The sequence below is a fragment of the Phalacrocorax carbo genome, chromosome 2, assembly GCF_963921805.1.
Source record: "Phalacrocorax carbo chromosome 2, bPhaCar2.1, whole genome shotgun sequence".
Classification (NCBI taxonomy): Eukaryota; Metazoa; Chordata; class Aves; order Suliformes; family Phalacrocoracidae; genus Phalacrocorax; species Phalacrocorax carbo.
This window is the reverse complement of record NC_087514.1, coordinates 118,602,191-118,626,803: the sequence shown is the minus strand read 5'-3', so window position 1 is coordinate 118,626,803 and position 24,613 is coordinate 118,602,191. Positions and strand designations below refer to the sequence as shown.

Below are 24,613 nucleotides of genomic sequence, written 5' to 3'. Positions count from 1 at the left end.
GTAAAAGTTATCTGCAAAAATCCTTGCAAATAAAGGCTTGAACAGAGTTAAGAAAAAACTGGGAAACTGAGTCACAGTGCTGTGTGGTGATGCTTTCTGAAATGTAACCAGCTAATGCTAATGTAATTGGAGTTGGCTCTGGTACAATTTAAGCCTAAGAACAAATTATATGATGTGTATGTTTTGTTGTTTAACTTACAAGGTCATCTGTACTCAAAGAATTATTGCTGCTTTGCTTTCCTTTTTTTAAAAAAATTATTATTATTTTTCTCTATTCCGTTTGCTGGCAGTAGAGAGGCATTTCAGCATTCTCTGTGAGGAGTCCGGTCTTTCCTGTCTGGGACCTGAGAGCAGATGTAATGTAGCTGAGGGTGCATTGCACATTCTGATTGTGCTAAGCATGTTTTCTTGGATACAGGGTTGCCTTAAACATTTCCTGGCCCCAAACCACCCCAGAATTGTGCTTGAGCAGATTTCTGTGGGAGTGCAACTGGAGGTATTTTAGGCAACTGGTCTGGATAGAATCCCTCCCCTGCTTTTGTGGCAGAGGGGAGGTGAGGGTTAATTTTTAGGTAGGTCACACCTTTGATCTGTTCTACTGTGTGGCCTAGAAGCAGTTATGTTGGCATAACCCACAAAAGGAGCACTGCAGGGGTGGGCCTGGGTGACACAAAAAACAAGGAGTTGAAAAGTTTCCTTAAGCCAGTGTTACCTCTAAGTGGGGGACAGCATCCTAAAAGACTACTTTCCCACTGGATTTGATAGTAAAGCGATGTAAAATAGTAAAATAGCGATAGTAAAACTCATAGTTGCTGTAACTAAAGTGTTACGTGTGTATAAGTAGATGCTTCTGAACCTGTGCGAATTCGGCATAGAAGGGCAAATGAAGTAGAACAATTACTCCATTTTAAAAAATATTGTCTGTGAATGTTTTAAGAGTTGTTATTAAAAAAATGTTACTGGTGGAGGACCTATTTTCTAACCACATAATAGTATTAAACCTGAAAATTGATTCAGTAGCTGCTGTAGTAGATTTTTTGGGGGTAATTATTACTTCATTTTGGTGGTTGTTAGCAAGATTTAAGATAAAAGTTCAATGTAGCCTAACTTACAGAGTTTCTACTGCTGTTGCTTGTGGAGCTTCTACAGGTAAATGGGCAGAAGGAGACTCAAGTCCTGAGGCTGGTGGCCAGTGGGGCAGCATTGTATGACATGGAAGTGACAGACTGCTACTACATATGTGACGCACCTATCTTGTGCCAGTTATTTTTTCCTTCGAACTTTTTCTTGCTGCTGCCATTCATCTGAGAGTGTAAAGATAGGAGTGCGGGTGTAGCACCATCTAGTGTTCCTTCTGCTACAAAAGGGAATCGAAGTTCTTTTGAAGGTGTTTTTCCTGTAACTGCAGCGCAGACCTGGATACTTCCAATCAAGTGCTGATGGAAACAGCAACTGGGATTGGGGCTTCCTTCTCTTACACCCCCCCCCCCCCCCCCATCCCGTTTTTTGTAGAGCAGGAAGGGCTGTAATCATGACATGATGAAGTGGAGTATTACTAGGTTGCTCAATAGTCCATTTTTGTGAGTTTAAAAGCATCTTAGTCTGATTGCCTTTTTTCCTGGTCCATCAGCGGCTGTCAGACAAACCTGTCCTTCTGGAAAGGGAGAGTACAGTGGGGATGGAAGTCTGAAATACCACTGGAGTATAGATTTACTCTTGTGACAGATGTCTGGCTTCCAGAGTCCTTTTGTGGATTTTTGTTTCTCTTAAAATATGCATAACACAGTATTGTTAGCCATCTTCAGTAAGTTAACTTTCAGTCTGCTTTCTCATATCCGAAGACTAGCTATTTTCCATGCATTTTGGCATGATACACTTTGTAATTCAAGAGCTGACTGCTTAATATGCCATGTAGGTTTCCTTCATCCTTCTCTGAAAAAAAGAGAATGACTGGACTATGATTTAAATTGCCTAGCTCCTTCATTAGTTTGCATGATTCATTTGTTCATTGTACTAATTACTCTTTCCAAATGCATGTGTGTTCTCTGGCTGTTGTGTTCTGGGCACTTCCCTGAGGATTCTTGGGAAATTTTTCATGGTGATAACCTGTCCTGTGTCTTATTTTGTTTGTAATTAACACAAATTGATTTTTTAAAATAAAGTTATATCACTAGATGGATCAAAGCATGAAATGCCTTTTTCTCTCAGCTGGGAGGTATCTCTGAGAAGAGTTGGTGTTGTTTGACCTTGCAGGTAGGGTAACTTCTACCTTACTGCACTGACTGCAATGATGGGTAGTTACATCATCCAGAGAAACTGACTTTTCTTGCTCTCAAGCCTCGTGCAATCTCCTAGCAACAGACATCTGGGTGCAGAAAGTTTTCTCTGGGTTTTCGTCCTGCCTCTACCCTTATTCAGGCTTTAATTATGTTATCAAGTGAAACAGAGCTTCTGTTCTCTTCCGTCAAATGTTCATAGTAATATCAGCCAATTTTGATGACTGTCTGATCCTACAGATAACTGGTGTAATTTTGACCATGTTTTCTGTAGTCACTTCATTTTGAAGGGCATGCCTAGGGCTTATAGGATTTCCTTTCCAGTTCCCCTGCATGCCCCACCCAAATTTTTTCATATTTTTGTTTGAAAGGCTGAATTTCTATTCTTCCTGTTCTGAGTCTGACAAAGCATGACTGTAACTCCTTAAAGTTTTTGGTAATACAGGTTGCTACTAGAAAGATTTACTTTTGATATGTGGGAGATGGGAAAAACACCGTATCTGTGGCTGTCCTGTTTTGGGAGTGTGAGATCCTGCAGTCCTCCTATGCTTGGTATTCTGAGAATATTGAACAGGGTGCTCTGCTTTTGTTTGCTACCTGTTACAGGCTGGGTTGTTGTCCTGTAAGTGTTAAATGGTTACAAAAGTATTGATAAAATAATAACAGCTTTGAATTGTTTCCCTCTTTTTGAACCTCTGAGTTCTCTTATGGTTATCTTTCTTGTTTAGTGGTTCGCTACACAGCATAAACTTCCTCTAGCACTTCCCCCCCCCCCCCCCCCCCCCCCCAGTTCCTGCTTTGGGGTGGTACTTCCATGTTTTTCTCAGTTTTGTTGATGAGAGAAGAGGGGTAAGATACTGCTTGGTGGAGCTGGAACTCCAATGAACACCGTAAGAAATGCTTTCCTGGGTCAGGCCAGCTGACTCAGGACTGTGTTTCTGACTCCAGCAACAGCAGAGGCTGGGTATGGAGAGCACACGTGCAGCCTCTCAGTAGTTTATTCTCAGCATAAGTACCCCCATCATGCACGACTGTTGTATTAAGGATATAGCGGGCATGTCCCTGCCTAGTTCTTTTAGTGTCTACTTAGTGTTGGACCCTGCCTGTGACTTTGTCTAAAACCTTTCTAAATCTGTTGATTGTGTTACTGTGCAAGTTCATGGTTTTTACTGGCTGTGTGCAGTGGTACTTAAAGCAGTCTCCCACTGATTTCTGCCAGTATTTCTTTTTCTAGTTATGCAGGATTTGATGAATATCAGTTCTTCATTCCCCTTATGATTTCATCTTTGTGATTTTGAAAAACCTCCGTCGTTCTCACACCCCAGTCTTCTCTTCTCCCAGCTTTCTTAGTATCTCCTTTAAAACTTTGAGAACGTGGGCTCTTACGTCAGGCCATTTACTTTGCTATTGCTGTCACCAGTCTCATTCCATAAGCTTGATCTAATCATGATCTCTTTACCCTCTTCTTTAATGCCACTTCCTATAAGCAGCTATTGCTAAATTCTGAGCACTCTTTCTTTCTCTAAAGCATGCCAGAAATGCTAGTCCTACTGAAATGAGATAGCTCCCTCAGTATGACTGCAACTATTCTATGAGTCTAACTTTAGTTCTGTCTTGTGTACTTTAACAACATGATCTTATTCTCAATGCCTGCTGCATCACTGCCCCTGAATTTTCTGGCTGGCTTTTGATGGATTCTCTGTCAACTCAACAAAGCTTCTCCTCCCCACCCGCCCCTGCATCCTATCAGTTGTTTTCTGGCTCTTACCCTTTGCCAGTAACGTAGTGTTTTTCCTGATTTGTCTCCTGTGACAGATTGTTATGCTACCTCTCAGTCTATATTCCAGGCATACTTGGTTTTTTTTCTTTCAGGGATTATCTTTTTGTGTTTTCTTGGGATTTTTTGTTTGGGCATTTTTTTGTGGTTGCCCCAACCTCCCCTAGAAGAATTCTGCTACTGTTATGCTCCTTATCCAGCCCTCTCGCTTACTTATATCATACTAGGAAGAGGAGTATATATTTTTTTAGTGTAACCTGTCAATTCTAGAGTCACTGTGAAAGCAACTGTGGCAATTACTGAAGTCCAGTGTGACAGTCTTTATTTTTCTTTCCTAGATTTTCCTTGTTTTGGGAAGCACTGTCATTCCTAAAGGTCTACTTTATTCAGGGTAGGGAAGAACGAGAGCAGTAAGTATTCATCAGTGTTGTGGGTTTGTTCTTTGGAGAAAACTCCTGAAGGCAAGTGCCTGGTGGGTTTTTTGGGGGTGCATTTTTGTTTTGTGGTTTTTGTTTTTCTGTTGCAGTGCACTTGAATAGTACTGAAAGACTAAAAATCTACATGTGAATATTGGTATATTTAAATATGTGAAAATAACTTCTATCCCATCATTTACCTGCATAACATGCTGAGTGCAGCATTACCTTCCTCCCTCAATATACATGTATGTGTCCATCATGAAACAACAAATTTTCACTCTAAAGCTGACACCTGTAAAGAGCAAGCTACATAAGAATTAGTTCGTACGTTTTGCTTGTGGTTCTAAAGCTTCATTGTCAGCCATTGTTTAGGGGCTGGCACATTTTGTGCTGGGCTGAACAACAAGCAAAAGCAGGACAATTGCTTTTCAGGGTTTTCTGTACTCAGTGACCTATCAATGGGTTTTTGAGATGTTCTCGGTCTGTCTTGGCAGCTGGAAGATCCTAATGGTTAATGAATGTGTTTATTCTTACTGCTGCTGAACAGAGCGTTGCCAGCATGTATTTGATACATGAATAGCTTTTGTTCTTTCTCTAAAAGAATAGCCATGGTGGTGGAGTTTCCTTTTATTTTCTGTTTAATGCAAAAATAAAACAGTGAGTATGGCTGCATTTACCTACATGGAGAAACATTTCCATACTGAAGCAAAATTAATTTAAATTTACGCAATAATGTGCAGCCGGGACCTAATAGTTAATGGCCTCTCATCACCAAGATCTGTCTCACCTTTTTATACCCACCAGGAATGTGTGTCTAAGATGAAACCAAAGCAGGGAGACTTTAACCTAATAAACAATGAGATTCCTTACATTGGAACTGCAGTTTCCAGAGTTCATCTTTGTTAGATGGACATTCCCAGCTCTGTCCCAGTCTTTATTTGGTATGTTTGGCTAAGCCAAGTTTTCTCCCAGCTTACTTGTTCAATATACTTTCAGTTGCATTCTGCAACTAAGCAGAATTTCATACCAAGGAAGGTAACGTACTGGAAATATTTGCGCTTTATGTACCCAAAAATGCAGATGCTGCCTGAGCCCAGTGACTTATATGACAGTTTTATGGCTTGTCCACTCCACAGACAGGCTTAGCCAGTGCTTGGTGTGGCAGAACTGAAGGAACAGTATTTTTTTCTTCCACTTAAGCTGGCAACCTGGTCAATGTAATGATTTTTCCTGCATACCATTATTCTTTTGGAAGACATTGAATGATCTGAATCTTCGTACCAATTCTCCTGTGTAGCAAAGGAACAATTGTGATTATGTTCTGTGCAGCTTCTGGGAAGAAGGAACTTTTCCAATGATGAAGCTGGATTTGCTTGGGGGAAAGAGGGTGGGAGAGGGGAAGAAAAGCAAACTCTTGAAGTCTTTTGCCTTTCTACTCCTATCCTTGGTCTTATAAGTGCATCTTTGTATGAATTGAAATATGAAATGGCAGATAACTGAAGTGACACTGGTATTACATAGAGAAGATTATGAGAATCGCTGTTTGGGTGCTTCGTTCTTCTCCATGGGCTGGACTTCTCATCCAGAATTCTTTTTCCATGATTGAGTGTACCCGCTTGGCTACCATAAATACCACTTGCCTTTCCCATGGTGCCCTACTTAAAAAAGGTGGGAAGTCCAGTTGAGATCTATGTGTGCAAGAGAGAAAGCACTGTGGGCACTACTGAGTTACAGGTTAGCTGAAGCCTTGCTGTGTGGCACCCCAGAACAGGAATATCCAAGGTTGGCATGGGGTCTTTTATTTTCCCATGGAAGACTGGATTTTGTGCAGTATTTTCCATATTTAGAGGCAGAAGAATTACTGCTTAAATAGGTTTGGTTAAGGGTGTGGCAGGACTTGCAATTCCAAAATCCTGTCATGCCTGTCAAATTACAGAAGCTGCCATGGCTCTTTGAGGAGTCTGGGTTTTGAAGGTATGAGACAGCTTTCTTGTTGAAGAGGTTTTCTTCCAGCAGTTTGACTTTGCAGCCAGAAATGAGACTTCTGATGTGTAGGATGCGAAGGCCATCTCTCCGTTTGGGCAAGTCAGTGAGTTGGGAGGACTGTGAATTTTCTTTTTAAAAGAAGTTAATTTTCTTTGCTCCTAGGAGCTAATCACACACTTTATATTAGAACATATGTATTGTGTGTGTTCGGTCCTGAGTTCAGCAGTAGTATTTGTAAGACTTCAGTATAATTAGACAGATTCTGGGCATCCTAAAACTGAAATTGAACAGCAATGTGGTGAGTTCTGAGGTTTTGCCCATTACAGGTATATGTGCAGAGTAATTGTTATGTTCAAGAAATACTTGTAATTCTGGACTCCAGTTAATACCTAATGCCTGTTTCTGTGGGGGCTCAAATATTGGATGACTACAGGCTGTTTCCCTTTTCAGTAGACTAGCTAGCAGCCTAATTGCAGCGTTGAATTTTATCTACCCTTTTGCTTTTCATTTTTATGTAGAACTGTTCACAATGGTAACAACTAGTTCACTCCGTTCCGTGATTGTCTAAATGGACAGAAAGCATTGGGAGAATGAGGCTACTGAACTGCTTCAAGCAGCCAGGAAATATCTGCTGGAAAAGCATTTAGAGAAAGACCATCTATCTTGTTTCCATCCCTGGAATATGATTAGACTTTAGGCTTGTGGTCTGCTGAGAAAAAAGAATCCTAACATAGTCATGGCCTCTTGGGTGGTTGTCAAGATAGATTAGGAAGATTAGCTAGGAAGATTAGCTAATCTAGCTAGATTAGCTAGATTGGAAGGAGTTTCTGGAATTTTCTTGGCTCAATGGAATGGGATGGCTTTTAAAAATATGGAGCTGTGTATTTCTTTACCCTTTTAAGAATGGAGGGATAATCAATACACTGAGAATTTTAAACAGGGAACTTCCTACTTAAATAGTAGAAAATGGAATTAAGTGTTAGGTGAAGTTACATGTACTGTAGAACTTTATTTCATTTTACATACAGGGATATGAAATTTGTCAAGTGCTTACCGATCCTTGGCTTCCAGGAAGGGACACAGACTTTCAGTTTGTGTTCTCTGCATGTATATGCATCACATAAAGCAAGAACAGCAGTCAAGATTCACTAGTGTTTAGCATGAGATAGCCTCAAGTTCATGAACTTCAATTTCTTTCATTTTATGTGGCTGGACTTTAGCCTCCATGTGGTAGCCCTGTTCTGCAGAAAACCTCCCTTCTACTTAACTTGTAAGGAGCCAGAATTGGAATTGACTGTTTTCAGGTATTGTGTGCTTTTTAAAAAAATAATTTGCTATTTATTGACCAGCCATTTTCAAAGAGATTTCAAGTTTCTCTGTTTTTAAATTTTAGCGAGCTAAGTATCAAGCAGAAGTGTGTGTGTGTGGGGAATGGGACAGGACTGAAAACCAGGGAGAGGAATAGGTGGCTCTGTATTAGACTGAAGAAGGCTTCCTGCTTCTTCCAGAGTTTCTTTGTTTCTCTCATCTTATTTTTCTTCCTGCGCTCTTACCTGTTTCTCTTTCCCCAACCACCTCACAAGGTTGTGACAAGTTAGGAAGTTTTAAATCTGTTGTGGCAAATGAAAGAATTTGCCAGCAAGTGACTACAGAGGCCTTTTTTCCTTGCTTGGCATTTTAAAAATTTTTTAAGAAGGAGAGGGTATTTAGACGGTGTCTTTCTGGCTGTGGGCTGAGTACCAGCTGCTGGGTGGTGATGCAGTGGAGTCCACTGGAAGATGTTCAGGGTGGGCGGGTGGTACGACCTGATGACCAAAGTTTGTGTTTTGAAAGTTGCCAAGCAGCCCAGCACTTCCCCACAGTCACACCTAGCGCGTAGTTGTTCTGCTGGACACACTGTTTTTGTGCAGCAGTTGTTCCCCTTTTCTTGGAGGAGGCACCTCAGGGTAGCACGGCTGCTTTGAGCTGTTGGCAAGGTGTTGGCCTCCATCAGGAACACAACTCTGGTGCTCTGGGAATGATACAGTCTCTGGGTAGTTTTCTTGTAGCCTTCCTTGCCTTGACTTGTGTCTTCTGGCCTGCCCCTTCTTAAGCACAACCCTGCCCCTAGCATAGTTTGTGGCAGGGCTGGGTTTGTAAGAAATAGTTTTGCTCCATTTACAGCAATGGGCTGTAAATGAGAAACTGGCTGACAAAATGTCTTTTGTGGTGTAGGGGTTTGGGTAGTAAGGCGCTTCCTAACGCCAGGTGGCAGTATCTACTGCCGGCAGGTTCTATAGAGACCTGGAAGTCCTTTTAACCTTGAAAGGGGAGACTGCTTGAAAACAAACCAAAAAAACCATACAGATTGAGAATGGCTTGGGCCAGAATTCAGACAGACTAAAACTAAAAATTTCATCTTCCATGGAATGGCTGTACTGATAAGCTGTATTGTATTGTGTTTCTAAAACCTGTAGATACCAGGCTTTGAGATTTGAGAGTAAAATTTATTTTCTCTGTGTGTGTGTTGGGTTTTTTATTCCTTTTGTTCACCTGCCTTTGTCCCTTCTCTTCTAGGTTCTTTTCTCTAAATTTATCGCTACTTTTTATGTGAAGTTGGTGCTGAAATTGAATAGGTACTCCTTGTTTATCAGTCAAGCTAGGTTTCCTTTCTACAGAAAGATACAACTATTCAGTCATAGCTGTAAACAGGTGAAAAACAAAAGCCTGGTAGGGATTGGCGTTTGACTGGTGAGCTGCTTTGGGTGACCATGTTGTTTGGAATGAGATCTTCAAATCTGTCTGCGTGCGGTTTGTGTTGAACTTAGCTTGAGTTGAAGTTCAAGTGAGGTTGAATTGTTTGGTCATGAGGTGCTGGCATAGTTCCTCCATCTGAATAACACTGACAGCTAAATGTGTGTTTAGCACTGTATGGGAAGTGACCTCATGTATTGTATGGCTGCACGAGTGCAGGATGAAAATGGCAGTGGGTGGCAGCACCCTGCATGATGCCTTATGGTCTGTGTGATGTTATGTGCGCAGAGGGGGAGTGGCAGTCCTTGAGGTGCTGTGCCCCTTCAATACAGTCAGCTCCTGTTGTTTTAGACCTCTCACTCCATTTTCTGTTTGATCAACTCCTTGCTCACTTGTCAGCAGGGAAGGGATGTAAGTGTACATCCCAAAATAACCAAGTGTACTCTTATCCTCTCTTAGTTGCCCTAAAAATTATGCCTCTTTTTTCCCCAGAAATATATTTAAAAAACCCCAAAACCAACCAAACAAAAAACCCCAAACCAAACCAAAAACCCAAAGCCACCCTCAATTCAATCTCCACAAAGAAAAGTTAACTTTGCTTTTTAAGTGGATAGAAATGTTGGCTAGAAGAGAAGGAACAAAAGAAATAGATTAAATAGTCAAAGGTATGCAGATCAGCAAGTCTAACAAAAGTTCTTCTAAGGGAATGTAAACAAGCTGAAACAAACAGTGAACCTTTGGTGGCTCTCAAGTTGGGAAGGAGGTGGTGGCAGGGTTTAAGATGCTCGAAGAAGGGGAAATACGCCAGTCAAATACCAATGCATGAAAAGATATGGGACAAGCTAACAAGTAATCCATTAATAATTATTCAAGAGATACTGAAGTAAGAAACAAAACGCAGAAGAGTTCTTTGGGAGTGTTCTGCCCAGCTTTGCATCATCTTTGTTGATGGAGTGGATTAGAAACTGAAGCAGCAAAATCATCAGAGAAAAAAAAGCCTCAAAGAACTTGCTTTAATTTCATTTAGAAAACATACAGAGGAATAATGTCAAAAACTCCTGTAAAGCAGACTGAGGAACTTCATCTTCTGAGGGATAGGGCCTGGAGGAATCTATTTTGCACCAAAAAGAGACAAGGGTGTTTGTACATCTACCACATTTAAACTATGAAGACAGCAAAGCACTGGAGTGCATCCCTTGCAAAAATGATATGGAAAAGAATTAACAAATTTTTTTGTTTATATGCAAGTATGTCTACGAAGCACTGAAAGCTGCAGACTTCTACAGTGTGCAAGAGCCTTAGAAAATCTTTTTTCTTAACTCTTTTCTTTCAAAAGCAGAACCTGGAATGACCCACACTTCAAGTGAGAATCATGAATTCATAATTCATTTAGCTATTTTAAGCTTTTGTAATTTGCTTGTAGAAGTTTGCTTGTCAAGGATGTCCGGAAAACTGCAAACTTAAAATTGCTTAGACTACAAGACCCAAAATCTGTAACAGAGCATCTTAGAAGGAGATAGTTCAACTGTATTTTGGGGTTTTTTTTGTTAATTTTTATTAATGAGGAGTTAATTGTCTTTAGGCTTATGGTGTTATATTTAACTGAGTAAAATGAAGGTACCCTTTAGGACAAGAGGAGGTGCAACAGTTTTATGCCTGCTGGACTTAACTTAATCATAAAACATAAATGATGTCTCGGATATTTTGAGAACTTAACTTAGTTATTTTTGCAGTTTAATGAGAAATATTAATAAAAAATATCTGGAAGCACAATTGGGGTCTTCTATAAAATGTAACTGATGTTTCAGGATGGGGGATGGCATTAGTGCTGCGTACCTTCTCAGAACAAGTGCCTATGCCTCAGAAAAGGGAGGGGAGGAAAAGTGAAGGGAAAGGCTGTGTAATTGTAGCACTGAGAATGTTGCTGTGATTTAAATGGTGAACTAATGTTCAGTCATACACAAGTGTAATTACGGTGTCCTGTTTTTCTAAATAGGCAATTATATCAGAGCCTGCCTCTATTTCCTGCTGGTATACAGACTTTAAAATCGCAATAGGAGTTAATGACAATAGCATCATAATAAGTTGCCTTTCCGGTTACTCATTAATGTCTTTTCCAGTTGTTAGGCTTTTTGAATTGCTCAGAACCACTCAAGATTTGTTATATGATAATGTAGAAAAATTGTCTTGCTTGACTTGTATTCCACTATAGTTCTTACTTACTGTCTGTGCTTCATGTTCTGGCAGATTTCTTTTCCACAATAAAATTGTATTGGTTTCTTTTGTGTGTTCTTCTGGGGATTTTTCGTTTTGGTTTGGTTTTTCCCCCTCCTAAATTTTATTGGTAACCTCCTGCTTTCCATTTTCTGCTGCTACTTCTGATACAGCAAACCATTTTACTTCTCTGCACAAAATTATTTGCCTGCAACTTTTCATCTATAAAGTCAGTCCATTTCTTTTGAAATACTAATTAAAAGCAGAAAGACATTAAAAGTTTGATTTTTTTTCCAAGCATTTTTATTTCATTATTCCCAAGAAAACCATCTCAGTCAGGCTGTGTAGACTTTTATGTTCTTCACAAGAGGCGAACTAACATTTCAGCCAAAAAACCCCCCTAAAAACCAACCCCAACAAAAACAGAATCCCATGTTTTTGACAGTGAGAGTCATTAGATAATCTAAAGATATCTGTATCTACATAGATATGTAGATATATTTAAAAAAATCTTTATGTGTATGCATGTACACACACGTATCTCTGAATGTTTAGTTGATATAAACAGGTGTTTTTTAGATCAGCTGGCTTTTCTGAATGCAGGAACTAAGATGGATGTTGTCAGCAATTAAAAAGGTAGCCAGGGAAGAGGAAGGGTTTGTAGTTACAGGTTAGCTCTCAGCTTTGGAAACATGGGGAACAGGTCTTGATTCTCTGTGTAAATTAGTAGTCTTCCAAGAGGGCTGCAGGGACCTCTTTGAAATGATGTGTGCAGGCTCACTCTCGCATTGCACAGAGCTCCTTAAAAATAGCATTGTCGCACATGCGGGTACTTAATCCTACTAAGTTTTGCTCATCCACTTCTGCAGTGAGGTTTGGAGAACACTTACGTATGTACAACTGTTAGCAGAGCAGCCTAGTTGAAAGCAGAGAACACCTCCTGATAGGTAATAGTAGGCTCCTTGAACCATAAGGTATAATGCAACTTTCTCAAGTGGATTTTAGTTTTAATCAACAGGATCTTGTAAAGGATATAGGCAGGAGATTAATGGTATGAGTTCATCTTTGTATCCTCTGCCCTGTTGTTTGATAGAATAGTAATGTTCTTGTCTTTAGCGCTCAGGATGATGCTTATGACAATGCAATTTCTCGATTAGAAAGACAAAAAAAAGAGGTAAATGATGGTCTGTTGAAAAGTATGTGTTACTTCCCCATTTCCCACTCTCTTCCCTCCCCTGACAGAGGTTTGTTCCACTAGCTTGCAGTGGAAAAGCAGGTCCTAATCAGTCCTGCAATAATGAGTTTGCCTTATGAAAATAGGTGTCTTTGTCAGGAAGCAGCAAGAGCAGTGCTGCCTTACAGCCCTGCTGGCAGCTGAGTGTGACCATGTTGTTGGCAGAGCCCAGTCCCTTTGTTCCTGAGCAGGACAAAGGTGCTGGCAGTAATGGTTAAAATTGACTCTCCAGTGATTATCAAACAAATGCAAGGAACTGAACAGGTCTGTAGCCAATCCAGGAAGCCCCAGCAGTGAGTCAGTACCAGCCGGGGACAGAGCTCGGCACAGACCTACCTCCCAGCACTGCACAGGGGTGGACAGGGGGCCTGGGTTTAAATGGGGCTTCTGGGCCACTGGGCAGGGTGCTGGGTGGGGTCCCTGATGAGCCTGGTCAGGGCAGGAAAGGCCTGTGGGTGCATTCAGTGCCTTGATGATCTTCGCTATTACTGTGGAATGGTCTTAGCAGCAGTTGCAGGAGTTATGGCATTGGTTAAAGATGACACTGCATCATGTAGCATGTGAGCAGCCTTCCATAGTACTTGGCCTTCCAAAATAGGTTTAGGTAGCTCTTTCTTCTTTTGGGCGGGGGTGTGTGTGAGGGGGCGGGGCTGTGGTTTCTTTTCTTTTTGCCCTGGCATAGAAAAGGGTCTGCAGGTTGATGCACTAAGTGTTTACAGGAAAACATACCGGGGTTGCTTTGTTTCTTAATTATTTAGCAAGACATTGTAGTTAATTTCATATGGTAATTAAAATGTATGTATTTAAAACGATCGTGCCTGTTCTGAGTATTCACACACACAAAAATATACTTAATTATAGAAGAATAAAGGTTGGAAAGTACCTTTTGGAGGTCATCTGTTCTGACTTCTATTCAAAGCAGGTCTTTTAAAGTGGGTGGTCATGGCATTGTTTCATCAAGTTGTCAGTCTTTCCGAACATGGGAAATTTCCCATGTTTGACCATCCTTATGGTGAAAAAGTGTTTATGTTGAATTGGAATTTTCTGTGTTAAAACTTCTCAGCTCCCTCTTGTCCTAAATTTAAATCTCCAATTTTAATCGCAACATTTCTGCAGTTGTTGATGGCTGTCGGCATCCACTTTTAAAACTGTGTGCCAACCCGATGTATTTTTGAACACGGGGGACTCATGTCACAGAATGCAGGTCAAGATAGTGTTGAAAGGTTCTCTCAAAATTCTTGCAGCCAACTCTCACTAGTGAATCTTAGGTGTGAACTGTGACACTGTTTGCTATTGTAATCCTGGATTTCATTTTCTTGAGGAAAAATCTGCCAGCAGCAAAGGCAAAAAATATAGTGGTACTGAACTGTGATCAAAGACCAAGTTAAGGAGATAAGTAAAGCTTGCAAGCTAAAATAGTCTGTTAAGTATAACATTAAAAATGTAAATCCTATATGCACTAATCTTTTCTCCATACCCAGGTTGTAACTACCCTGTTTCAGTCAATGCTCACTTACTCTCTGTTCCCCCTGCCCCCAGCTTATTCTTCAATAGGTGAGTCCCTCCTTCTAGAGGTTGAGCTTTTTGTCCTGAAGAGCATGTCTTTTTATTTTGTGCTAGTAAATATGCTATTTTGGGATTGTGCTAGTCATATCTTCTAAACCAATTAGTATCCAGCTGTTTCCTACATGCAGAAAAATCTTGCTGATGCCAAAACAAACTGACATCTTTGCTAGCTTGTATATATAGCACTCTATTAATAGCGATTGTCCTCTTTATCTTACCAGATGTGTGCAATAGTACCAACCTTCCTGAAGTTGAAATCATCAGTCTACTGGAAGAGCAGCTGCCTCATTATAAGCTAAGAGCAGATACAATCTATGGTTATGACCATGATGACTGGCTTCATACACCTCTCATTTCTCCTGATGTGAATATTGACTTAACAACTGAGCAAATAGAAGAGACCTTGAAATACTTCCGTAAGTCAAAAATTCAAACTTGTATTGAGAAGCAAATAAAATAGTTCTATTTTTGTTACCTTTTCTGAAGTATCTGTGCAATTCTGTTAGAGCTGTGGAAAGCAGGAGAACTGTTTATGATTGATTGCTTTGGTCTTCAAGTTTGTGGTAGACAGAAAACAAAGGAAACATTTAATCAAAAACAGCAGTTGCATTTGTAATCTGTGCACGCACCTCTCCACATCATCAAATAGTGGTGAAACTTAAATACTTCTTTTTGCTTCTGATCTCTCTGGCAAGAGACTGAAATTTCAGTACATATACAATGTAGAAAGCTTAGACCTGTTTCAATATTTGCTTTTTTTGAACATGTTCTCTGATACATGGCACTATTGTCTGATGGCACTGTGTGCCAGCATATAACAGGACATCAAATAATTTTTCTGCAGTTTACGCTTCTAGGAAAGGCTTGTGAAGAACCAAACTCTGAGTATCTGGTTATGGTGTTTTTTCCTTTTGTTCTTTCTTTTGTTCACATTTATACTATTGGACAAAAAGGTACCCTGTGTGCTTGGAGGGAAAGTGTGTAATGTTGTGACCTTAGTTTTTTCATTCTTTTGCTTGAGCCTTGAGATGCTTTTATCATGGTGAATGGATTCATGTCTCTTTGGGCTCTTCTGCTGTGGATATTGACTTAGCTGCACAAGTAGAGAAGATTTCTGCAATGCATTCTCTAGTTGCTGATTTATTGAGTAATGTATGATTAAATTATTCTTCCTTTTCTCTCTTCCATGGTTTCACATGAAGCTGTAATTTCATTGCACTTCTGTGTGTATGGCATGATAAAATAGTCTGCAGAATATCAAGCCAATAGGTTATATGCTAAAGCTACAGTAGTTAGACTTACATAGTAGTGGATTTACATAGATTATAATAGTGGATAGATTTAGGGAGGCTTACTGAGACACTTGGAAGCTCAGAAAGGATGAGTTACCGGGACAACACAAACCTTTGTGAAGATGGCTTCATTGCATTTTGAAGCACCAAGAAAATTCACTTTCTGAGGAGCAAGATTGGTAAAGAATAGCATTAAGAATATGAAGAACTAAGTTTCTGACTGTAATGCTTCAACAAAAGGCATTAAGTATTTTAGTAGATAGCTTACATATGCTCTCCACCTCCCCCCAGTTAGGCAAAAACAGTGTGAAGGGGGAGGGGTGAGCTGAAGCTGGTCCTGTGGAATCACTTGTACCTACAACTCCTTCTTTCGTATCAGTCCATTAATGGTGTTTTAATGATGGCAGAAGTTGGCTTAAAGAAATGTTTTGAAATGTCAAGTTTCCAGGGTCTTTACTAACTGGATTAGTCCTGTCTCATGAATAAGATTGTCTATGTGGGTGGACTGTTGCAATAACCATGGGAAAGGTGTTTTACTAATCAGGCAAGGAAGGCCAAAATCCACGTGGAAGCATCCTAACTTGCCCAGATGAGATGCTGGTGGGGCATGTCACTTGCAATGGTGCACGACTGTTGGGGATGGATATAAAATGAAGCCATGTACAACAGAGGAATTGGGTAGCGGTAGCTGCCTGTTAGTACTTATGCAATTTTATCCAGCTTTCAGCTTACAAGCATAATGACTGCAACTCTAGCATGGTGCTGTGATTGAAGATTTCATCCAATTAACTGGCTTGAAAGAAAAAAAAATTGAGTGTAATCCCTGGCACAACATATATTTTCTGCTTTCATTGGGAAATAGCTGCTTAAAGAGGAGGAAGTGAGCAAGGAGAAATTCTATAAAGAAAAGTTCATTCCTTACTGCTTTATATACAGACACCTGTGAATAGATAGTAGTTTAAGAAGTTTAAGCAAATTTGGATTAAGCCTTAGACTAATACCCTGGAAGCTGAGATCTCTGACTTCGCCCTTTTTCAGTTATCATGAACAAGTCATAGAATGCATCTATACTTGAGAGTGCAAGATCACGAAAATTTGGCATGTTTGAAAATTTTGGCATTGACTGTAAGCATTGGTTTATGGAGAAATTAACTATCAAAATAAAAATATTTCAATTAAGTTGGCAGAAAAGCCCCATGAATTGTGCCATTGTCACTTTGGAGAGTGTTTTCCGGGGTGTGGGTGCTTGCACAATGATTCATTTTTGGTACTGCAATTAAGGCACTCCTTCTGTACCTGTTTAGTTTGTTTTGAAAACCTTGTCAAAGGAGTGAACAAATACTGTAACTTGTCTATTGGAAAGTTTTAGTATAATCTTAAAAATTTCTGCTATTTTCAAAACAGTATCCTTGTGGTCTAAGAATTCTATGGATGTAGTTAAATTTAATAAATAATGAAAAAGAAATTTCATAGTATGTCAAAATTTTCCATAACTGAAGGAAGAATTTATTGATTTTTCTGCAACAGAAAAGGATTTGCTGTGAAATAAATACTTTTATCAGAATTAAAATGCACTACACATACAGATTGTTGCTTTACCTTCTTCAAGCTTCTTCGAGACATGCAAAAATCATTAAAATTAGTATTAAAACTTTAGCTAGTGCAGAGTATTTTTAGTTGTGAAATTAAGTCTTTTGCTTATGGTTCCTGGTGGGTTGTAGTGTCCATCAGCTTCAAAACCAGAATGTAACAGGGAGGGAAAGATGTATTGTGGTTTTATTCAGGAAATGTTCACCGACGGAGAAATACTGGACAACAAGGGGAATGTTTGTGCATGTTTTAATATATGTAAATGTTGTGCATTATTAATATATGTAAATACATCTTTTGTAAGGCTTCCTGTTGTTTAGGGAGAGAGCCTATCAGGAACAGCAACCTTTTATAACCTCTCAGTTAAAGTGTAATTAAGGTTAGAAATAGTCTGAATGGTAACACAATAGTGACAGCTTTGCACTGTAACGCATTGTTTTAATGATGTTCAGGTACCCACTGTGAACAGCTGGAATTAGGGAAGGACAATGTGCCTGGTGTTCCACTGGCACTAATTGCATTCCCACCCCCAAATCTGAGGGCAGTGGAGGTTGATTTTGGTGGGGTGGTAATTGAGAGCAGATATTTTTTCCCTCTGTCTCCTGCAAGTTTTGAACACATTCATGGCCAGTTACCATACTCAGTGACTCTTTAACCTCTGTCTTGATTGTGATCCTTATCTCCAACTCATTTTGTAAGTTTTGAACAAGATAGACATCTGAACCTTTGAACCTGAGTACTGGATTACTTAGAAATATTTCAAGGCCCACAGAAGTAGGAAAGTTGGATGTTCTAAAAATACATATATTTTTTAAAAGTATGTGTATATATGTATATATAATATATGGTATATGTGTATTGATGTACAATTGGATTTGTAGTTATTCTTTTGAAGTAACTTTAAAATATGGTGACCAAATTTTAAATCTCTACTTGACCAAATTTTAGATCTCTACTCAAAATAGAAGTAATTCCTCAAATGCATTTTTGGTTAAGTCTTGTAAAGTGCCCTGAAGTGTATTAAAAATGCGGCTATCTTAAGCCTAGTAAATAAACTGATTCTGAAAGTAAATACCTTTTAAACTGTACTGTTGTCTTCATTTGTTCCTGCTTTAGAATGGTAACACGAAAGGGAGAAAGCTCATTTGTCAGAAAGGGTATTTAAAAAGCTGTAATTAATTTGCAACTCCAAACCAAAATTTTAAGTTGCACTCAAGAGCAGTGCTCTAATTCTCCATGGACACTCTCTCTCTTAGAACTGTGCTTCCAAAGAATGTATTTGCTGTTTAAAATGTCATTTGTATATGAATTATAGTACGTGATTCCTGTATTAGGCACATGCGCTTAGGTGTTCCCATATACCCATTGAGCATTTCATAGTTCGTTCTCATTATCCATGTAGTATTCTCCTTTTATAGGGAACAGGCTTGTTAATAGGGAACTTGGGATACTGCATACCTATTTGTCTGTGTTTTTTAGTTTCTGAATAATACATTTATATTTAATAAGAGAGGCTCTGTGGTTGTTTGGATAGATTCGGGTGTCTCTAAAGACCATTATCTGTGAAAGAATCTAAATCACTTGTAGTGACGGTATTCTGTAGTTTGAGTTCATCTGCGTGTGCATTTGATCTCAGGAGAGAATCCATGAGAAATATATCAGGAGTGATTCAGCATATAAAGTAACTGGCAGCTGCATTGCACTCTAAAGCAGAAGCTCTGAAATGGTGGAGTTTTCTGAAGAGCTGATGGGTGTTTAGAGTGGTGTTTTGTCAAGCTTTTAAAGCATACAGATGCATTTTCATTCAGTTGAAAAGTAGATTAGTAGCTATTAATGCTCAAGCATACTTGTTTTGCTGTGGCTGAACAGGTACTGTTTCAGGAGGCAGAGAGGGCTGTTCCTCCTTTCTACCATAGGAAGCATATCACAAGGGAGCACTTGAATTTAGGAAACTAGTCAATCATTTTTGAGTGAAGAGAAGTTATCTTCTATGGATCGCAAAATTAAAAGAGTGTAAATGCTTTTAATAGGGCTGCTATCTCAATAACATCTCCATTTTGGTTCCTGTTTTTTTGTCGATTGCTTCTTTGTCTTCTTGGGTTTGTACATAATCTTTAATAAAGCATAATGATATATTAGACCATACTGTAAAGGATGCATGGAGTACAACTGTTCTCAAAAGTAACTTGATATTCACCAAACGCCATCTGTCCTTGTGTTCTATTATTTCTCCTTTAAAATAAGAAAAGAAGCATTGAACATGTACTAGAAGTAAAGCACAAGTGTGGATGGAAGAAGAGAGAGCTTCAATGCAAAGGCACAGTTAAGGAAGCTGTGGTCTGGGAGGGCTTTCAGTAGAATGAAGTATCTTATGCAGCTTGGGTATAATGAGAAGCTATAAACAAATTTGATTACGGAGTTCCAGACTAGCAAGACTTGTCATATAAAAGTCTATACAGGGCAAGTGTTTATGCTACACTCATTTATTGGATGCTTAGGTGCTGTATGCCAGTGATGTGCTCTTTAATACTGACTCTTTTCTGGTTCTCAAGTCTACTGAACTTGTTCTGCTTCATCTTCTAACTGTGTGTAGTGGAAACAACTGAGTCAAGTTGTGACCTATTAAATTCAAAAAGCGATGAGATCTTGAGGGGTAGGGATGTGTGTGCATACAGTGATTTTGGTAATTACTAAAAACCTAGGTTCTCTGCTGAGCCCATCTCTGTTTCTGTCAGTAAACCAAATTTACAAACTAGTTTTTCTTAGTGTTCAGACATTATGTTTTTGCTTACTGGTACTGTTGTTCTAGGCTTATATAAATGTTGTGTAAGTTGTAATACAAGATAAATCAAGGATAACAATGCTACAGATCTATAAAATGAGCTAAAATCACTTCTCTGGTGCCATCTTCAGATTTCTTAAATTCACTTGGACGATATTTTCATCTTTAAAACGGTAAAATGTTTGTTTCTGAAAAAACCTTGATTGTTGCTTTCTTGGTATTTTGCAGTAGCAAGGACTGTTCTTCTCATTATTGTTAGAATCTTGCATACTTCTGTACTCTTTCACTGTGGAAGGCAAACTTGAAGTAAAAATGTCTCTTGAGCACTGCAGCCTTATAATGCTGAGGCTAGTAATATTCTGCCATTTCCAGCAAGGTTTTTTACCGCCTAAACTCCTTTTAATAGAGGATGTGTGTCACAAGATATAACAACCTGAGTGGTGGTCTGGCCCAGTGTAAATTGTGTCGATTTTCTCTGCCTGTGTACCATGGGAACGTTTGGATCCTTTGTCTTAAACCTACCTCCACAACCTACGTCAAACTTTCAGGCAAAGTACTGATTGCAGTTGTCTATTTTGTTCCTATGGACTTCCTTTTATATAAATCACTGGTTTTGGCTGGAATTCAGATGACTTGACAATGAGAGTTATGCCTAGCATTTTAAAATCTAACTTTTGACTTTTAATAGCATTCTGTTAAACTTCATAAGGCTTGCACGCTGAATGTTGTCATTGTAACTGTTGTATATGAACATATGAGGTTTGAAATCTGAGCAGTTAAGCAAGATGGGCATTTGATTTCTGAATTACTTGGAAGAATACCCTTGCAGTTTTTGGACTACATGCTGAGATTGATGCTGGTTTATAACCTGCTGGTGGAAGTGTAATGAATTCCCCTCTGTGTTGATCCGTATAGGGTAAGAGTCAACAATGGCCCTTAGCTGTACTACTGTGGCTTTTTAGAGCAGCTTTTATACCTTCCTGTGGCTTTTTGGTTTTGAGATCTTCAGTCCAATCCCCAGCCACAAAGGCTGTTAGTCACAGAATCTGCTGGTCAGCGTCACTCAAGAGTATGGACACAAGGCTGCTTAGCCCTCCTTTTGAATTAGATTTTGAAGATATTGGCTTTTGAAGATATTGGATATTTAAATATCCAAGCATTTTGATTTACTAGCAACTTCTGTGGGGGACTTAAGCTATAACCTGGGGTTGGTGATGTAAAGAATTAGTTCTTAAAATTTAGTTGGCAGTTGGGAAATGGAATCTTCACACTTGGATGGAGATACCTTTTGGGAGGAACTGAATAGTGTATTGGGGCTGTAGCTGTTAGTTTACATTCTGAAACTCCAAAGTGCATCTTTGTCATTATATTTTTCATATGCTTCAGACAGAAGGCTGAGCCAGTTCCTACCAAATTAATGAAATAAAACTGATCTGACCCTAAAGCATAACCAAATAAATCAAATGTCACCTGACCAGTCTCATTAAACTCATGAGGCAGAGTGCCCTTTAACCCAGTCTAAAATGTGCTGCGCAAATGTATGATACAGCAAAGCGATCAGTCTCCCTTCCTGCACATTAGGGAACATCAAGCACCCTTTTACCTGGCGGCTGGGGAGAGGTCTATGTAAGAGCCAGGCCTAGAGCACAGCTCTCCAAGTGCCGCTCCCAGAGGCAGCAAACAGACTCAGCACTTTGTGCAAGTGTCTGCATTCTGCCTTGGGAGCTTATGGGGACAGGGCCAGGATCATCTGGGGACTCCTGGGAACCCTCTGAGTAACTGGAGGGTGTCTGCTGCTGCCAGGTAGGGGCAAGGTAAGGGGAGCCACGGGCATGTGGGCCTGAAGAAGCTCTGTTGGCTTCTGAGAAGCTGTCAGCTTCTCCCTGCTTGCAGCCTTCATTGCAGCTGCTCCTGATTAGGGATGGTCAAGCACTTTTTTAGCTGGTGCTTGGGAGGGCCCTATGTAACAGCGAGGTCTGGAGCACAGCTCCCAGAGACAGCCAACAGATGTAACAGTTTGTGTGGAAGGGTGCAAAGAAGGGGTCCTCATGTGAGTTCAGAACAGCCTAAACCTTCAGATATGGTGGTGATGGGCCACGGGGCACGTTCCACAGGTTTTGGAGCCTCTGTCCCTGCCCAGGCAGAGCTTCAGATGGTGGATGCAGCCCTGCAAGTCCCAGGCTGCCAGGAGTGCCCGGGGTCTCTCCCTGAGGAAGGGAGAGATGGCCTTTTGTGCAGGAAGTGTGCTGCAGTTGAAGAGCTGTCACCAGGTGGAAAAGTTAGAGAGGACAGCATCAGGGAGGATGACACATAAACAGGATCCGGGAGGAGTGGCTGAGGCAGCAGAGGATTGTGCTCCGGTTCAAAGGGACCTTGACAGGCTGGAGAGATGAATCAAGAACCTTGTGCAATTCAGCAGAGGGAAGTGCAAAGTCCTGCATCTGGGGAGGAATGACCCTATCATGCACCAGTACATGCTGGGGTCTGACTGGCTGGAAGGCAGCCTTGCAGAAAAGGACCTGGAGGGTCCTGGTGGGCACCAAGCTGAACATGAGCCAGCAGTGTGCCCCTGCTGCAAAGAAGGTTAATGGAATCCTGGGCTGTATTAGGAGGGTTGTTGCCAGCAAGTTGAGGGAGGAGATCCTTCCTCCTACTTGGCACTGGTGAGATCACACCTGCAGTGCTGGGTCCAGTTCTGGGCTCCCTGATTCTGTATTCCTTCAATGTAATGCAACTTGCATTCCTTTCCTCTCCCAGGAAGCTGCAGTCATGGCTGTCAGTGGGTTTTTCTTCTCCTTTCTTTTTAGAAAAATAGGTCAATACCATGCTACTGTAATATTTTTGTCTATCCAATCAAGCATGATGTTAAGCTCAACTTCATTTTACAAATGTTTTTGCTGTCTCCAGGGAAAATATAACCACAAAACCCCAGAGATTGTAGCTTACAGTATTACCAGGTGGTGAAGAGTTTACAAAATCTGACTCTTTAAAGCTTTATTCTTCATTTCTTTGTACTGGGTACGGGTGTATTCTGTTAAATGCCCAGCTCTTGCCATCATGGTCTCATTTACAGTATTTAAGTATGCCCAGTGATACCTTAATTAAACTTTGCAACTGATTTTGCAGGTAGGCTGCCAAAGACAAGTTTTGATTTTATACAAAGTACTCTTCAGTAAGAATTTGGGGGAAGGGAGAAATAATCCTTTCATGTGGAAAATAGGTTTTTGTCCTTAAGTAATTTAATTTCATCTGTCTGCCCCTGTATCGGGTTAAATAATTTTGTTTCAGTTAGGCGCTATACTGGAAGAGATCTCTCTCCTAAGTTGCAGAGTTTTTTGCTCTTAGTAAATGTACAGTCACAGGATGACTCCTGTTCAGTGTTCTTTTATAAGGCGAAACCCCATTAACTCTTCACTTCAGTAAATGAGATCCCAATTTACAAGTAACAGTATGCCAGCCTGTCCTTGCAAATCAGTTGGGCTTTAAAACATGCTTGCTTTCCTTTTTAATGCTCTTAAAAAAAAAAAAAAAAAAAAAAAAAAAAAAAGGTTTAAAAAGAGTCAGTTTGCAAAGTAAATATTGTGGCAATGCCTGACTATTAACAATATGCATTGCAAAGTGGTGGACTGTACAGCTGCTCCTCTGATAAAAAGAACTCCAGATGATGTTAGTGGGATGGGCAGCTTTCTCCTGAGTGGTGGCGACTATAGAAAATAATGAAAGGATATGGTGTTTAATTATCTGGACATCCTGATATGATGCTGTAGCCAAGAGGAGAAATTTGACCCCGAGTTAATCAAATGGGAGGTAATAACACTGTTGCAGCTTTCATGGAAATATTCCATCCAGCTCCAGTGTCCAGTTTCAAGGGATCCTCCTGGAACTGGAAAAGGTTTGAAGAAAGCTGAGAATGACCTAGCATGGGAACGCATGATTTATAGTGACATACTATGTAATAACATTCTTTGAATACTTTGCCAGCAGAGATGACTTGCTGCTGCTTTGCACCCCAGCAACGTGGTTCACTGCATCCTTGAGTGTGCTGCTACAGCTTTCTCAAGAGGCCATGTTTATAAACAGGGTAGTTAAAATTATCTTTGTCAAAAAATCTCTTCCAACAAGGAAAAGGATTTGTGTGATTTTTATACCCTGGCTAATTTAGGCAGACCACTTTAGTGTTGGCCTATGGCATATGTTTATTGCAGCAGAAGGGAAGGAAGAGAGGGCTTGCGAGCTTTTCAAGTCAACTCTTGTGCCTAATAAGACCCCTTTGTAACTGCAAACTTAAGGAGCACTCAGTCTAGCTCATGAGAGTTGGCTGCCAGAATCTTTTATCAGTCTTTACATTTGTCTCTGTGGAGAACAAATAAAAGTGGGTTTGTTGTTTGCTTTAAAACTGAATATAGGAAAATAGAACAAACTCCAGCAGCTGGAAGGGAATGCTGAATGAATGTGAATAACTGTATTTAACTTTGGAATAGGAAAAAGCAAGTCCCTTATAGTCAGAGATCTATTACCTGAAATCTTTTAAACACAAGTTTTATATGAGTTTTTAGGCAACTAACAAAGTAATACCCCAGCCAGATGAGGTGTTATGAAGTGATATGGAGATTTGGATACACAGAAGTTTAATGTTTGCAGAAGTAGTCCACCAGAAAAATGAACCATTTTGGTAAGTTTTACTGAGTTGAATCCAACGTAGAGCTGTAGGAAGAAAAAGTAGGGCTGCAGAGGTTGAAAGAGG

General features: G+C 40.0%; 1 protein-coding gene across 6 annotated transcripts in view; it reads left to right on the top strand.

The window, feature by feature from the left end:
• TRAK1 (trafficking kinesin protein 1) overlaps positions 1-24,613 on the top strand; it is a 136,504-nt gene that overhangs the window by 49,474 nt on the left and 62,417 nt on the right. For 4 of the 6 annotated variants that reach the window (XM_064444047.1, XM_064444046.1, XM_064444052.1 and 1 more), the window contains exon 3: positions 14,427-14,621. The exons of 1 other annotated variant lie outside the window; for it this stretch is intronic. The gene's annotated coding sequence lies outside the window, so the exon portion shown is untranslated. Of the gene's footprint in view, positions 1-4,391; positions 4,464-14,426; positions 14,622-24,613 lie in introns of all 6 variants that reach the window. One more of the 6 variants, XM_064444050.1, reaches the window with a different exon arrangement.